The 15484-nt window shown below is 45.4% G+C and overlaps 1 pseudogene across 1 annotated transcript; it reads right to left on the reverse strand.

Moving 5' to 3' along the window:
• Positions 1-4905: 4905 nt before the first annotated feature.
• On the reverse strand, positions 4906-8418 carry LOC110288724 (H-2 class I histocompatibility antigen, Q7 alpha chain-like; annotated as a pseudogene). The gene is made up of 7 exons (XR_015046005.1): positions 8315-8418; positions 7845-8112; positions 7369-7644; positions 5640-5915; positions 5396-5512; positions 5186-5218; positions 4906-5012 (listed from the first exon to the last, which is right to left on the reverse strand). The product of XR_015046005.1 is annotated as an H-2 class I histocompatibility antigen, Q7 alpha chain-like (transcript).
• Positions 8419-15484: the final 7066 nt, after the last annotated feature.

Here is a 15484-nt window from a genome sequence, read left to right on the forward strand (position 1 = left end):
AGGGATTTTCCTTTCAGCCCCGAATCCTCTGGTTTGTGGTTTTCACGGGTCCTTATGATCTTCTGGCTGAAACACAGCTTCTGCGCGAGATTACACCTCGGGCTCCTTACCCGATTGTTACTTAACTCCACATTCCCCAGTCACAGTGACATAGACACACACAGACAAACACACACATGCACAACATACACACCACGGTATACTGAGGTTAGGCGGGAGGATCAAGAATTCAAGGTCTAGACTGGAGAGAAGACTCAGAGGTTGAGAGCCTTAACTGCTCTTATGTAGGTCCTGAGTTGAAGTCTCAGAAATTACTTGATGGCTCACAACCTCTCTAATAATATCTGGCGCCCTCTTCTGGTGGACAAGGACACATGAAGGCAAAACACTGTACATAATAAATCTAAAATAAAATAAAGAATTCAAGGTCCACCTGAGCTACAACAAGGCATACACCACAAACAGCACAAATGAACAAACACACAGGCTCCATAGACCAGTAGCATCAGGGTCCACTCTTTAGGGGGAGTTGTGTCGATGTCTCCCTTCCCTTGCTGAATCCCTAAGATCAATGTGTTCATCTAGTGCAGGGGACCCTACAGTCCTGCAGTAGGGTTTGGAGGTGTTCCTACATGATGTAGTGACCCCCCCCCAATACTGTGCAGGGATCTCTTTACAGAAATCTTATTTCGCTTCATTTCTTTTTCATTCTTTTAAAAAATATTTGTATGTATATGTGTGTTTTACCTCCATGTATATCTGTGCACAACATCCATGGAGTGGCCCCGGTGGCCAGAAGAGGGCGCCCTATCCCGTCTAAGGCTGGAGTTACAAGTGGGTGAGAACTGGAACTGAACCCATGTCCTCTGGAACAGCAGTAAGCATTCTTCACCTCTGAACAATCTCTGCAGCTCCATAATTTTACTTGGAAGTGACGCCATCTTTCTTTTTATGCCTTGATTCTCTGATTCTTTTCTCTGCAGCACAGGGTCTCACTCAGGCCTGAGCCACCTAACTACCCTGCAGAGAAGGTGTGAACAGGAGAAGTCCTGGGTTCTTCAGGGTCACAGAGTCCACGAGAAGGAGCTTCCCAATCTGTCTCCACAGTGCTCAGTCTACAAAAACGTCTGATGTCCTCCAGCACCAATGCAGCTTTGCTAACATAACCCACACATGGAATATTCTGGATGCCCTGTGTAGGTATATATTTTCCCAAACCTACTTTAATAAGCTTTCTTAAATATTTTAACCTCTCTTCTAGCTCACCACCCACCAGAGGAAGTAGAAAGAAATGGTTAATAGGGCAAAGGAGGGTGTGGACCTATTTAGAAATAGTTGTTTGGGGAGAGTCTAATCTGCATTGTCAGGATATCAGCAATTGAGTTCACACCAGTCAACAATGGCAGTTTAATCCAGAAGAAACTTTGAGGTTGTACCAATCAGCCTGAGTCTGCAGAAGCAGGAAGAAGCTGCCAGAACAGCATCAGTTCTTAGTTTTGTTTCTCTCTACAAAGTCATGACAAATGATCAGCAAAGAAGGCAAGGCTAACCAATGGCACAGCGGCCTCTGTGAAGATCAGCATCAACAAAGCCCAACGAGGACCAGCAAAGAGTTGCAAGGTGAACCAATGGCACACAGTGTCGTCTGTGGTCTGTTGGGTTCTACTCATAACCTTTTCAAACATCATGTGTTCTCTCAATAGGGCATCTCTGACGCTCCAGCAAAACTTCACATGTCCCTTTTCCACGCAGAGTACAGAAAAGCACCACAAGTCGGCTTCAGCAAAAACATCCTGTCATAAGACAGTTTCCAGAAAAAAACATCACAGGACACAACTGAGTCCCAAAGAAACCAGAAATTTCCACTTCAGGCCTGGTCTCTTAGATTTAGGTCCTCAGATCAGAGAGCTGTGTTCCAAAAAGGTTTTTTGTATGCCACCCATGTCTATTTTTTAACAGATAATCTCTAATTCTATCTTTATCCTAAAGCCTTAGTAAGGGCCTTTGCAATAAGAGAGCTGTTGTCAGCTGACTGGATTTCAAACATTGGGAATGTGGCTCAGTGACTTGAGTGCCCACCTTGTATACTGCAGGTCCCCAGTTTGATTTCTCAACACCTCCAAAAACTCGGCGGTGGCACCCATCTGGGATGGTGAGGTGACTCAGGAAGAGGTGATTGCCACCCAGTCTGACCACCTGAGTTCAGTCCCCCAGAACCCATGTGGAAAGACAGAACTGGGTACCCAACGTTGTCTTCTGACCCCCTCTGCCCCCAGCACACACCACAGCTGGGGAGTGGCCACATTCACACATGGTACACATAAAGCAATAGTATAAATACATAACACATAAAAGTTTAAAATCTCCGTGATTATCCTTGCATGGGATTCCCTTCAATCCTCCTGGCTGCTTCTCATCACAATGTGGGTTTTGGACACAGGTAAGTCTGGAGGAATACTGGGCACAACTTTTTTTTTTTTTTTCGAGACAGGGTTTCTCTGTATAGCCCTGGCTGTCCTGGAACTCACTTTGTAGACCAGGCTGGCCTCGAACTCAGAAATCCGCCTGCCTCTGCCTCCCGAGTGCTGGGATTAAAGGCGTGCGCCACCACGCCCGGCTCTGGGCACAACTTTTATATACGATCTGTTAAAAGAGAAGATAATGGAGGAGTATAAACGTTTCACTGGGGCGGGGGAAGCTGGGGAGATGACTCAGTGGTTAAGAACACTGACTGCTCTTCCAGAGGTCCTGAGTTCAATTCTCAGCAACCACATGGTGGCTCACAATCATCTGTACTAGGATCTGATGCCCTCTTCTGGTGTTTCTAAAGACAGCGATGTACACACATAAAATAATAAATAAATCATTTAAAAAAAAAAAAGTTTCAGGGGGCGGTACCCAAGTTTCAGAGGAGAGAAACATCGCTGTTCTTGAAGGGGAAATTTCTGGTTTCTGTGGAAAGTCAGTTCTGTCAAATGCTGTTGTGCTGAAGCAGACACAGGTGAAAGGGTGTTTGCTAAAGTAGATTCGTGAAAGGACACATGATGTTTAGAAGGAATATAAATAAGTTCCAACACACAGTAGACGAGGCTGCATGGTATTGGTAAGCCTTACCATTATTTATTGGTCTTCGTTGCTTGTGACTCCATAGAGAGAAATGCACCAAAAACCTTCTGGTGATGCTGTGGTGGCTTCTTGCTGCTTCTACAGCAGGATGATTGGCAGAGTGAAGTGAAAGTCTCTGGATCTGTGAGCTGAGACAGACTCAGGTGGAGTTTTGCTAAGACAGACTTACGTGGTGTTTTGCTGAGGCAAGCCTCGCGGAAGGCAAGACTCGTGTGAGGACACGTGATGTTTGGAGGGAGTATAATAGGACACAATGGACAGTGTTGGTGGGCTTGCATAGCTGGCTTTGCAATGCTACCTTGGTCTCAAGTCTTCATCTTCATTGATCTTCACTTTGTTGAGAGTCGTGGCAGAGAACTTCTCCTGGTCATTCCTGCTGACTCATGACGATTTAGTGGAGGCCTGGCAGTTTCTGCTGGGTCCTGCCACAGCCGATGATTTGGGTTTGCTATTCTGACCCTGCAGACCTGGACTGCTGGTATCCCGACAATTGGAGATTGAAATTGCCCCAAGAAACTACTTCTAAACAGCAAAGAGCTGAGCCTCTTGGCTGCTTCTGCATCGAGCTGCCATTGCTGATTCTTGTGAACTGGACCACTGATATCCTGATAATGCAGACTGGATTTGCTTCAAAGAACCATTTCTAAACAGGTGAACTAATCCCATATCCTCATATCCTTTCTTTTTCTCTACTTCTGGTGGGTGGTGGGCTATAAATGAGGTTAAGCATTTAAGAACCCTTTTTAAAAATGGGTTTAGAAAAATCTAAGCCAATTACCTAAGCTGAGGATGTGCACCTGGGAGTTCAACACAAACTCCCATCCTACACCGGAGACCCTGGGAGAGAAGCTGGAGAGAAGGAGAAGCAGAAACCACCACAGTAGCAGGGACAGGGAGAGCCCAGGGGAGCTTCAACACGGCATCATTAGTAGCTACAACAAATGTGTGGGAGGAAATGGGTGAAGTGTCTTGTACACTTGGCACATCAAAGGATGTCTAGATGCGTCTCTGATCTTTAGCCCTGGGGGCTCATAATCCTGGGGACAGGGCAAGGCTCAGGTCTTCCCTGTGTCCTTGTGATCACAGACTCTCAGCATGCGCCTCATAGTGATGGAGAGCAGAACACAGAGGTGACACAGCCTAGGAATGACCTTATCACAGATCAGAACGGACTGAGCACACCTGGCACAGCCCTGTTCACACTCAGCTGCCACAGCCTCATCCTGGCCCAACAGATACACACAGCATAGTGACCCAGATTCTGGAAGGTTCTCCATCTGCCATTTATTTCTTGAAAAAAAAATCAAACCAAACCAAAACTCTAAGTATTCTCAATCCATGAAATTAACAAGAAATCAACCCTAGGTCAGGATGTGAACAATCAAGGTCCCATTCAGATTCTAAATCTCAGTGTGGAAGTGAGGAGCTGCAGCTCAGGGCAGCATGGAGCTGACAGGATGCAGATGTCTTCCAGTGTTTGGCTGGAGCAGCAAGGTTGGCTGTGGAAGGGAACATGGGGCAGTGCAGGGACAGGGTCCTGTGTGCAGGGCAGGCTGGGCTCCACAATTCTTCACACTGAACCCATACGCTCACAGGGAACATCTGACAACGTTGTGTAAAGAAAACTGAGGGCTCTGGATGTCACAGGAGAGACCTGAACACATCGTCTGTCACTCAGTCCACTCCAGGCAGCTGTCTTCATGCTAGGGAATGAGAGTCATGACCCATCACTGTGAAGACAACATCCCAACAACCCACAGCTCACAGGGGATTCTGGGAGTCCCTGAAACCCAATCATGTCCACATTGCCCCTCTCAAATCAGACCCTAGAGTGCTACCTTTACAATCTGGGAGAGACGTATCAGAGCTCTGGGAGCCTTCTCTGCCTAGGATAAAACAAAACAAATGTATATGCATATGTACATGTGTGTATTCATATCATGGTACAACTGAGGCACCCAGAAGATTTCTCTGGAGGAGATATTATGGATTCCCAGAGCTCCCAACATCTCCAGCTTCACTCCAATGTCCCCCAGGACAATCCTGTCCCCACACTAACCTGGAGCTGGAGCATAGGCCCCTCCTTTTCCACCTGTGAGAAGAAAAGCTGTGAGAGTTCAAGGAAGATCTTGACACTAAGAAGTTCCCAGAACTGACAGTACACCCATTTAGAGACAGTAGCAATGCGGGTGTGGCTGTGTTCACCATTGATGAGCAGAGCACACTCTAAAGGAGGCTGAGAGAAAACTCAGACCCTGCCCTTTCCTACCTGTGTTTCTTCTCCTCTTCATCACAAAAGCCACCACAGCTCCAGTGACTATCACAGCTCCAAGGACAACCAGAACAGCAATGGTCACCATGTTTGAGACAGTGAATGGAGGAGGCTCTGGGAAGGACAGGTACAGCAAATGAAGGTGAGGGTCATGACCCCAGCTCTCAGCCCTGACCAGCTCAGGGTCTGCAGAAGGCTCCAGATTTCCCTGACCCAAGCTCTGCACCCACACCCTCCTTACCCCATCTCAGGGTGAGGGGCTCAGGCAGCCCCTCATGGTACACATAACATGTGTAATTCTGCTCCTTCCCAAGAGGCACCACCACAGATGCCCACTTCTGGAAGGTTCCATCCCCTGCAGGCCTGGTCTCCACAAGCTCCATGTCCTGGGTCAGCTCCTCCCCATTCAACTGCCAGGTCAGGGTGATGTCAGCAGGGTAGAAGCCCAGGGCCCAGCACCTCAGGGTGACATCACCATGAGATCTGGGGTGATGGGTCACATGTGCCTTTGGGGGATCTGTGTGGAAGATTTAAGAAATCACAGGATTAACAAGACAAACTGAAATCTACACAAGACTCAGTTAAATCAATGATGACAGTGAACTATGTGTCTGACACTTCAACTGTCATGGCACTAGTGACCTGCAGGTAGAGCTGGTCCCCTCAGCACAGAACTGCATATTTTCTGTTGGGACTCAGAAGCCAAGAGGGAATCCACATAAGCCAGTGGGTCAACATGGCCATCCTTATGTGATGTTCTATAGCATGAGAGACGTAGTCACAGAATGAAAGAGGGAATGGAAAATAAGTAATTTATTATGTGTTTGAGTTCATCTCAAAATCAGAAATTAGGGCCATATGCCACTGGAAGGATGTCACCACTGAGACTGCCACTGTGGTCATCTTGCTGACCAATATTAACTGTCAGTCCAAGTGAACAGCCATCACTAAGTGTGTAGCCAGATAAAATGACTCCCTGCCCCTGACTCCGGAGGACAAGGTAGAGGTGTGTCACACAGGATCCCTGGAGTGAGCTGTGGACCGCAGTGCAGCACTCACTGGAACACAGTGGGCTCACAGGGTGTGTGATCTTCCCTCTCACTCCAGCCCTGGATTGCAGAAGACCCTGTCTCTCAGAGTCCAAGTCCTGATTCACTGGGGGGAGCACTGTAATTTGTGGGGGCAGAGGAAGAGCAGGAGGCTTCTGGATGTTTAGTTCTGACAGGAAACAGTCTCAGTTCACAAGAATCTCTCCTTTAAAGAGAACCCTGATTTAACTTGCCTAATTATCCAGGCTAGCAGTCTCCCCTGCAACCTGTGGAGACTGATACAAATGATAATACAAGGGCATGGAGAAACAGGATTACTCCAGTGCAGACAAAAACTCACTAGAAACAAAATAAGGCCTCAAAAAAAAAAAAAAAGTAAAGAAAAAAGAAAGAAGAAAAAGAAAAGAGATAGAGAGAATTAGATTGTGGAAGGGATGCAATTGACACACAGGGAGGGATCTGGGAGAATGTATTCTTTGGAAAGTTCTAGAAACTGGGGGAAGCAACCTAGTGTAGGGGAGTCCATGTCTCTTATCAGGTAAAGGAGACTTCCGGTCCTGAGGTGTAAGGGCTGACACACTCAGCAGGACAGGAGTCAGTGTCCACACACAGTGGGTGTGGACAGAGAACCCAGCCTGGGAGAAGCCATGGCTGACAGAGGTTACAGGGGAACTGAAGGGAGCAGCTGTTGTTTACCTCAGGGAAATTCTCTCCTTCCCTCCTGAGACAGCCTGGGCACTGTCCAGGGAGAAGGCTGAGCCCTGGGAGAGTCAGTGCAGTCACTGTGATGAGGGATCAGGAGACCCAGGGACACTGTCTCCCCTCTGAGACAGGGGCATCACCCCAGCTGAGGGTTTCTTCTTCCCCAGGACTGAGCCCCAGCCCGAGGGCAGAGGGAGGAGCTGCCCGCGGCCCCTGCACCTTTGCGTAGCAGCGTCTCCTTCCCGAGCTCCAGGTATCTGCGGAGCCACTCCACGCACGCGCCCTCCAGGTAGGCCCTACGCCTCTCTGCAAGACCATCCTGCTCCAACTTGCGTCGGGTGATCAGCGCTGCTAGGTCCGCCGCTGTCCACGTTTTCAGGTCTTCGTTCAGGGCTAGGTAATCGCGGCCGTCATAGGCGGTCTGCTCATACCCGCGGAGGAGGCTCCCATCTGACCCCATGTCACAGCCCAACAACCACTGGAAAGTGTGAGAGCCTGCGGGATCCCGCCGTCAGCCCTGTCCACCTGCCCCCGCCCCCGCCCCGGTTCCGCCCACTCGCAGACTCCTCCAAACGGAAAGGGAAACCAGTCCCGGATTGGTTCCGAAACCGAACTTCGGACCTTGGACCAGGGACATCTCCCGGCCCTGTGTCGGGACGTGGAGGGGTCGTGACCTCCGACCCGGGGTCACTCACCGCCCGCGCTCTGGTTGTAGTAGCTGAGCAGGTTCCTCAGGCTCACTCGGAAACTCTGCTCGTTGCCCTTGGCTGTGCGTGTTCCGCTCCCAATACTCCGGCCCCTCCTGCTCCATCCACGGTGCCCGCGGCTCCATCCTCGGATTCTTCGCGTCGCTGTCGAAGCGCACGAACTGCATGTCGTCCACGTAGCCGACGATAATGAACCGGGGCTCCCTGAGGCCGGGCCGGGACACGGCGGTGTGGAAATACCGCAGCGTGTGTGAGCCTGGGGATGGCGCGCGGTGAGACCCCGATCTCCTCCCCGGGCCCCGGCCGGGTGCGCGGGCCGGGAGGGGAGCAGGACGCGGGGCTCAAGACCCGGTGGAGAAGGGGCGGAGGGTCTGGTGGGCGACGCGGAGACGCGACTTCCCCGTTGCCACCCCCGCCCCTCCCCGCAGACGCTGTTTCCCTCCCGACCCGGCACTGACCCGAGCTGGTCTCAGTCAGTTTCAGGGAGGCTGCCAGCAGCAGGAGCAGCATTCGCAGCGTCATTTCTCCATCTGAAACACAAGGCATCTGAGGCCCTCGGGCTGCGCGGACTTTACAACCAGGGACAGCAGAGCTGGTTGGTTTCCCAGGATTCTGCCACCCAATGGAAATGAGTCCTGCCAGATAATTCCTGCTATCTCAGGGGGTCAGAGAGGGCATCAGATCCCCAGGAGCTATAAAGTGGTGCTGCTCCAGGGCAAGGGAGGGGCAGGAGCTGAGCTGCAGGAGAGGGTGGTGTCTGCAGGGAGCAGAGTGAGGCCCTTGTGCACCTGTGAGGGTTTCCATTGCTGTGATAAGACCCCATGACCAACAGCAACTTGAGGAAGAAAGGATTTCTTTCAGTTTACACTTCCACATCACAGTCTATCATTGAAGAGATTCACAGCAGGACCTTGAGAGGATTCTAAAGGAGGAAGTGAAGAAGAGACCTTGGGGACCAGTGCTAATAGCTTTGTAGCTCATGGCTTGCTCAGCCTGCTTTCTTATACAATCCCTGATCACCAGCCAAGAACACCTAGAGTGGGCTGAGCCCTTCCATACTGATCATTAATAATAATTTTTAAAATGCCTTATAGAGTTTCCCAAAAGCGTCCTGGATGGATGTAATTTTTCAATTCAGGATCCTCTTCTTATATATGTCTCAGTTTGTGTGGAGTTGACAAAATGCAAACAGCACAGCCTCCTGGTGCAGGGTCACTCAGTGAGAGCTGAGGGAGGAGGATGAGTGAGTTCTTCCCCCTGAGCTGAGCCAGGGACCTACCCTGTGGATGGAGGCCCCATGGTAAAACAGTTGGAATGCAAGGAATGGGAGCCAACTCCATTCCTGCCTCTCCATCCTAAGGACCTGTTGTTCCCTTGCCTGTTGGTTGATGCTGTTGACATAACCATGGGAGAGACTGATAAAGTCAGGGCAAGGGAGGAGAAGGATTGCTTTGGGAGCTTTCCCTTCCCCAGAACTGTGTGGTAGCCTGATCACACAACATCAGTGATGGGAGCAGCTCCAGGCTTGGTTTTAGCTGCATTGAACCATGTCTGCTCGCTGACCAACGTCCACAATTTATCCAAGCTGACAGTTGGGCAGAAGCTCTGGTTCCTCTTCAGGTGGTAATGCCTCACACCAACTTTGCCTGAGTGACCTGGGTGACACTTGTGGAAGTTCATCCTGAGGAGATGCATGCCTCCAGCGTTCCTGTGGCCTCCTGGGTGCTCAATGTGTTTTCCAGATGCAACCATGGCCTCAGCTCAGGTGGCCCCGGAGTTTCCAGGTCTTCCTCAGTTTGGATGGCATGGCAGAGGCAGAAAGGAAAGAGACTCCTTAGACCTTTATAAATTGCATTTAAAGCACTTTTTATGGCCTTTATAAGTCACATTCACAGATCTCAAAGCTCACTTTCAAGATTATTGCAACGTACTTAACCTCTCATATCCTTAGAAGTTACATACAGTTTACAGTTTTTTCCATCCAGTTATTCACCACAAGACACAGGTGGTTGGTTCCTGAGAGCAGACACTGTAAAACAACTTCCTTTACATAAACAAATAGTAAAAAGTTACATTGAGATCTTTGTTGGGAGTTCATCTCTTCTTAGAATCTGGTAACAATGTGATCAGTGTGGAGACCCAGTAGCAACTCTAGGAAAGTGTCCATGAGTTTTACACATGCAGAGAACTGAGAAGCACCTGAAGCCTGTGCTGTTGCTTGCTGAGAAACTGACAAAGCTCTCCCTAGTCCACACCACCAGAGATCTGGGAACGATGAATTTCACCTGACTAAGCAGGAAGTACCAAGCAGCTTCTAAATCTATTAAAAATGACAGACTTATTTGTTACCTAGACAACCACTGAAGGTTCCACTGTGGTAGTCTTGATTTCACTGGGGACAGAGGACCCAAGGCAGCATCAGTTTTCCCTGCCCAATTCAGAAGTTCCAAAGAGTGGAGGAGGACCCTAGGGGACCAGCCTACCTTGTCTAAGCAAAGCAAGACAATCAACTCCCCAGTTGTCCACAGTTTGTCCAGGGTCCTGTTGACAGACAAGATGAAGGGCAGGTTTTCACCCAGTGGCTGGCTTTGTCACCTTTAAAGCAAGCTGAAAGTGCAGTTCTTCTCTACCCCATCATCATCTGTGAAGACCTGGGGGTCACTTCAGTAGCTGGGGTTTCTGTCATAGTAAGCTTTTTCCATCATTTTAAATGCCATATTCAGCAGATCTCTGAAAAGTTTTGAGGACTGTTAGCTGCTAAGGATAGCTACACTGAACAAACTTTCCTTGTTTCTAGTAACTTGTTTTAGGCTTAACTTAGGAAACACACCGGAGGTTAAACAAACCTTGTTCCTGATCTTAACTTGCATGTTTTAATTGTCCTCCACAGTGTACAGTAAGTCAGTAACTTACATAAGATTAAGATTTTTTAAAAGGATTTTTTTATTTTATTCATATGAATATACTGTAGCTGTCCAGACACACCAGAAGAGGGCATCAGATTCCATTACTGATAGTTGTGAGCCACCATGTGGTTGCTGAGAATTGAACTCAGGACCTCTGAAAGACCAATCAGTGCTCTTAACCAGTGAGCCATCTCTCCAGCCCCAATATTTTATAACTTTATCTCTGTTAAGTTTGAGCCTTAGTATTTTCAGTTGAATATCCTTTATCATCTAAATTAAACATAAATGCCTTAAACTTTAGCCATAAGAGACTGGTGTCTTTTATAGTTTACCATTATAGAATAACAAGTTTTTGTATAACTCAGTTTCTCAAAATATACAAACCTTAACAAGATGAGCAAGGACAAAAAGCTAGACAATTATTGCTGTGAAGTTGATTATGTCTTATAAATATAGAATTTAATAATCAGTATTACTTATTGAAACATAACTGGCTGGGGAGATGGCTCAGAAGTGAAGAGCACTGCCTGCTCTTCCAGAGGATCCAGGTTCAATTCCCAGCAACCACACTGCAGCTCACAATGGTCTGTAACTATAGTTCCAGGGATCTGACACAATCACAAAGACATGAATGCATACAATGCTCATATGCTCATAATATAAGATTTTAGAATAAAATGCACTCCTTATTCATCAAACATGTGTTGTGCTTATCTACATTTTATAGCACCTGGGTGTTGAGCAGTTAGCAAAGACATAGGGGGATAGGCATCCATCTTATATCAGTGTGTGCTAATTCAAGAAGATCCTTATAAAATTAAATTTTTATTATCGCATACAGTATATTCTAAACCAGAGTTGGATCACATATGCAGTTTGTTGTAACAAATGTAACCTTAAATTTATATCTTCATATAAAATTTATACCAATCAGAAATACTTGAGAGTTGTGGGTACTTCTTTAGTCTTCAAAGAGATAGAATGACATACAGAAATCTCATGAGGACAAAAACGTTTTACTTGGTGACATGTGTTGGTTATTATTTGGTGACATGTGGTGAAGTGATGATGTTAATGAACTCACACGGCATCTACTCTTTAACCTTAGTAAGGACGGCTGCCAGTCCTATGGCAACTTACATACTGATGATGTCTTCAGCCAAGATGAAGGAGAGACACATAGTCGCTGTCTTGAAACATCTCTTTTTATGGTCTGTTGTTTTAAAAACAAAATCCCAGTCACTCAGTTTTACCAATGAAGACGAATGGGCCACATGCTGGGGTGAAAACCTGCTGGCTCAGTGAGGCAGAGAAAAGTCCTTTCTACTCCACCAAGGTCTCAGAAGGCCTCTTCTTTTTCCTCCTCCTCCTCCTCCTCCTCCTCCTCCTCTTCCTCCTCATCCTCCTCCTCCTCCACTTTTTTCTCCTCCACACTGTTTTCAATTCCCTCCAACTCAATCTTCCTCCTTTCTATTTCCTGTGTTTCCTATGTTCACCCTGTCAACTGGTTGCATGCTGTGCCTCTTGACCTATGGTTGAGTTTAATTAATATTGTTTACAGAAAACTCTTGGCTTAAAGGTGTCTGTTAGGGCTGTGCAACTCCACAAGCAGAAACAGATTTTCCTGTTCCAAGTTCAGAATCTTGGGCTACACAATGCAATTAAATATCCTGCCACATTTTTCCCTTTTGTCTGAATAATAACTATTTCTCTAATATCAATAAACTAAATCCTGCTATCTGCTAAGAATCACATTCACATGTCCAGTCCTTTTGTATTTGGCAAGTTTGGAGAAAGTATTCCACTATCTATCTAATCTTGTTGAGTGCAATTCAAAACACTTTCTGTCATAACTTATATTTAGCAACCTAAAAACCTCTTTTTAAACCTTAAAACATTTTCTTAAATCTTAAACAATTTAGGTTTAACTGTGAGAGTGAACCCCATCAGAGACCTGAGGGGAACGAATGTTATCAACATAGACAGGAAGTGCAGAACAAGCAACTTCTAAAACTGTAAAAATGACAGAGACTGCTGGCTGCCTGGACAGTCACCAGGCTTCCTCTGGAAGTTTGGGGCATCCATGTTTCCAGGCTACTGGCCCAGAACATCTGACAGATTGTTCTTCAAAGCAGGAAGCATGAGGGTCTTCATCTCTATGTAGTCCTGGCAGAGTTCAGCACTTGACCTCCTGTTCTTTCTTTGTCCAGTTTGGACAGTGTTCTGTCTGCAGTTGAAGCAAGGGCATTTTCTTGCCCAGTTGCAGCTTGCCATATTTGAAGCAAACTCCATAAGGAAGTTCTTCAATTTTCATCAACTTCTTTGAAGTAGTATGGGTGTGCTGCCAGAAGCTGACTCATCTCATTAAAGAAAGAAAAAAAGGAAGGAAGGAAGGAAGGAAGGAAGGAAGGAAGGAAGGAAGGAAGGAAGGAAGAAAGAAAGAAAGAAAGAAAGAAAGAAAGAAAGAAAGAAAGAAAGAAAGAAAGAAAGAAAGAAAGAAAGAAAGAAAGAAAGAGAAAGAAAGAAAGAGAGAGAGAGAAAGAAAGAAAGAAAGAAAGAAAGACTAAAAGAAAGCCTTAAATAAATAAAACATCTTTAATTGCTATATTTTGTAGATATCTGAGGTTTTTGAAGACTAGTACCTTACAAAACCAAACAAACAAGATTTGATTAACTGAATGTTAACTTGCATTTTAAACTTTTGAAAAACACTTTGAAATGGGAGCTTTCAAAAGGAGGAGTACTTCCCATGCAGTATAAGAATTACATAGGTACCTTACTACTATGTAGTTGATACATAGTATGTTGTAACCAAAATATAACCTTACTTTGTACCAATATACAAGATCTATATGGATATGAGCAACTACAACATTAATTTTGTATCAATATACAAAGATCTATCCCAATGTAATCAAATACAACCTCAATTTTGTTTCCATATAGAAAGATCTAAGCCATTGTAAGCTAATATAATTTTGTAGCAATATATAATAATTGTGTATCAATATACAAAGTTGTATATAAGAAAAGATTGAATAATTTACCCCTGTTTCCTATTATCCATATATTATTCCAGTAACTCCCTTTTCTTGTCTATATATTAAAAAAGATTTTAAGTGTAACACAGTAAAACTGTTTTCAATAATGAAGCTCTTTCTGCCAAGCTTCCCACAATGTCCAGCTTGGTTGAATTTGCAGTCTCAGGACTCTGTATTTTTGAGTTCAGGGTTCTATACAATGTCCATGTCAGTTTCCTATGAACTCAGGAATTTGAATATCCTGAGCAGTTTGTAGTCTGAAGCTGATCATTGGGTGGTGTTTGCCACTTTAGCAGCAATCCTGTCTATGTAGAACATAGCAGTCAACCCAAAGGTGTCCACTGTTTGCACAGGACCTGGCAGCAGAAGAGGCATGGGGCAGTTAAACCCAGTAGTTAGTGTTAGCACAGTCCAGGTGAATTTGCAGTCAGTGGGCCGTGTCATCCTTCTTCTTGGAAACCTAAAAGATTACTTTTAGGAATTCTAAAACTCTATTCATTTTAAATGCTATTGTCAGCACATCTCAGAAAGGTTTTAGAACCACAATCGCTTAAGTACATTCGTGGTACGCAAACCTTGTTTCTAGTTACTTGCTTCAGACTGAAACCTGGAAACACACACAGAAAGCAAAATGAAAGTCATTTTTAAAATTAGTTCCTACCCTGTATGACTACTGGTATGATGACAGAGAGTTTGTGTATGTACAATGTTTTTATAGACTTTGATGTAATATTCATACCCTAAGAAAAGTGTTAGAGAGAAACTGAAAACCAAAAGATTATGAGATTGGTGGCAATAGAACAGTCCCTTATTTTTTGTTTTTCTCTATCCAATACAAAGTGCTTCTTCTGATATGAGATGGAGATATTGGTTTTTCCTTTAACAATCATGTGTGGGTTTAGAGAAGGAGAGACCCAAGCTCTAATTATAAAATCAAGGTTTAATGTTTAATTGAGATCATATAAAGACAATTTGCCACTTTTGTTTGTAGAGGGCCAAAGAGACAAGATAGAGGTAGGCGATACCACTTAGCCAGTTGACCCCTTTCCTTGGGACATTTTCTCTTGATGAACCATCTTTTCCTTCAGACATTTCATTTGCCCAGTGGTCTCCAGATTCCTTAGTTGGATGCTTTTATTCACCTGGAAGGGGAAAAGCAACACCCTGCCCAAACCCTATCCCTTGGGGCTCCCCATTTTGGCCATTGATATCTCTCCTAGATTTTTTGGCAATAGAAAAAGTTGAGTCCAATTTATTTGATTCAACACATAGAGTTGAATCAAATACACTGCATTGCAGCAAATTAAGGTTACCTGTTATGAATATTAATTATAACCCTTCAGTTTTAAGTTTAAGGCCAAATTTTGTTATATAATTTATCAGTTTTAAACTATACCCAATGATTTTACAAATTCACATATAGTTTACACCATAGTCTTAAAGAGATTTTTTTTCAGATCAGAATACAGAGAAATTGTAGAGATAAAATATTTTTAGGAGTGGAAAATAGAGAAAGTACAGAGTGGAGAAAGTTTAGACGTAAGATATTTGGGATCACTTCTATGTGTAGTGGCAGGTGCTATTATTTGGGGAATGTTGGAAATCAATTGCACCAAATTTTTGCCCATTCATTTGCAATGAGGCCAAGATGTGATAATAAAACCTGGTTCCACAGAGGTAG

The sequence above is a fragment of the Mus caroli genome, unplaced genomic scaffold, assembly GCF_978045245.1.
Source record: "Mus caroli unplaced genomic scaffold, Mus_caroli_1 scaffold_18, whole genome shotgun sequence".
In the NCBI taxonomy this organism is placed as follows: Eukaryota; Metazoa; Chordata; class Mammalia; order Rodentia; family Muridae; genus Mus; species Mus caroli.